Raw genomic sequence first — 2,307 nt, 5'->3', positions numbered from 1 at the left:
AATTCTAGAGAGATAAAGTGTGAGGCAAAAAAACTCTGTATTCCTTCTTCTTCTTCATAGTGAAATCTGGTGGTGGCTGAAGTGGATGTAGCTCAATTTGAGTGAACCACTATAAATCTGTGTGTTCTTGTGTTCTTATTTCTTGTGTTTTTTACAGATTGTTTTCAAACAGGTAAGATTTGAGAGATACAAATCCTTACAGAAAGAATATATATGTGCTATATCTGGGCATTATAATTGAAAAGGACACCCCTCCTTGCGTTTTTAATTTTTATAAAATTAGAAAATATATTGTTTTCCTTTCTTTTTAAGAAAGTTAAACACTCTTTGTAAAAATGTGTTTTTTCTTTATCTTCGTCATTGTTAGTCGTCATTTCGATGCTAGTTGTTAAGATGACAGATACATGAATGTGAAAATGACAATATTGTACATTTATTTTAGTCTTTAGAGAACAAATTCTTAAACACCAGTAAAACGTTTTAAATAAATATTAGTTTATTTTGAAAATGTTAATCGGTGATATTTTTATTTTATTTTTAATATTTAAAGATTTTAATATATAATAATAAATAAGTTAAAAAAGAAATAGAAAACATTTTAATAGTGTGATTAATTATTTGTGTAATATTGTTTGATTAGAAATTAAATAAAATGATTTTTAATTCTAGTTGAATTTTTTTTATAGAAAAAATCAAGATACAAATTCTAAAGTGAATCAAATATAATAATATTTTTGTATGATCACTTCCTCATTTTTCACTCTAAAATAATATAAGAAATGAATTATACATAATATTAATAAACTAAATAGGCTGAAATTTGTTGAACATGATTTTAAAACTGTTCTTAAATCACTTGCTCGTCCGTCGGAATCGGCATCCATAATAAACCTCACCTCAGATGTTTTCCGACAGTCGGCGCTGACAGCTAGTACTCTGCCTCCCTCGTCTTACCAGAAAAATCCAGTCGGTAAATACTTGACCCGTTCGGATACAACACTCCGAAATGCCTCTCCGATCCCATACCCGTTTTCATGTTCTCGTTGTACAGGGCAAAAAGTAGTGCCTGAATGACTACACCCGGCTTCGCCGGCGTTCCGATGGCCGGTACGGCAGTGAATTTCTTTATTACATTCCGGTTATAGATTGCGGCATTGTTAATACTAGCTCCTGATTCTGTTTGGCCAATATCTCCTCCATTCGGCCAACCGGTTTCCGCTATAAAGATCCCAACATGCGGGTAGCCCATTCTTTTCATGGCAAAGTAGACCGCGTCTATCATTTGATCCAGCAGATTGGTGTAGGTTAACCCCGTACCCGGATCCTTAACCCTTATGTTATTGGCGGAGGATAACAGGGCGTAATCAAGCTTGATGTCGACCGGGTTGGATGCCCAAGCGAAATACGGGTATACATCCAAGAAGAGGGACGATTTCGTGTACTTGAGAAACTGAAGCATAGGTTTAATGATTTGAGTGGAGATGTCGGCACGGAAGGTTCCATTGGAAGGCGGGTAAGAAGCTTGAAGCACGTCCATGGCCAATGAGGTAGTGACTCTGACCTTACGGAGGAGGCCGAATTTCGCAAGCGATTTCTGAATCCGGTACATCGACGGGACGAGGCTGAGCTGGATGTTACGGTCGGGGATAGAAAGGATTTCGTTTCCGACGAGAACGTATCGGATCTTGTTTTTGGGTAAAAGGGTAAGACTTGGGACCGTACCCATTCGTCTGCGATAGCTTGATTGGTGGAGATGCTCACAAGGAGCTGGTTCGGGACCATGACCGTAACCTCGATGTCGGATCCTCTCAGGGCGCCGAGAATGGCCGGGTTAGAATCATACAGTTTGACTTGCTTCACCTTCATGGCTTTCAAGAGCTCGACGGACTTTGACGGACTGGGAAGGTTGTCTCCCAATTGGCCGTAGCAGATGCCGACATTGCCGGCTCCGGCGGCGGCGTATGATACACCTGCTGGAAATTACAAGTTAGTTAATAAAGTAATATTAGATTAGATTTAGATGTAGAAAGAAGCAGCTAAAGAGAATTAATAGAGATTTTGGACTTACTAGATACGGCGGCGGAAACTATGAAACAGAGGAGGAGTACGGTGGCCGAAAATCCCGTCATATTTGTAACTTGAAGCAGCTATTGGGAATTATGTCATCATGTACGTCTCTCCTCTCTCTCTATATATATGAAGAAAATTACCATGTAAATATTATTTGACTTGACTTGACTTGATTTAGTTAATTTAGATGCATGGACTTGTTTGACTTAAAGAAACGAGAGTTTGGAGTCAAAAGAA

The 2,307-nt window shown here is 38.3% G+C and overlaps 1 pseudogene; it reads right to left on the bottom strand.

Moving 5' to 3' along the window:
* Positions 1-928: 928 nt before the first annotated feature.
* Positions 929-1,959, bottom strand: LOC124922654 (annotated as a pseudogene).
* Positions 1,960-2,307: the final 348 nt, after the last annotated feature.

The sequence above is a fragment of the Impatiens glandulifera genome, chromosome 1 (genome assembly GCF_907164915.1).
Source record: "Impatiens glandulifera chromosome 1, dImpGla2.1, whole genome shotgun sequence".
Taxonomy (NCBI): domain Eukaryota; kingdom Viridiplantae; phylum Streptophyta; class Magnoliopsida; order Ericales; family Balsaminaceae; genus Impatiens; species Impatiens glandulifera.
This window is presented reverse-complemented; position numbering and strand designations above follow the sequence as displayed.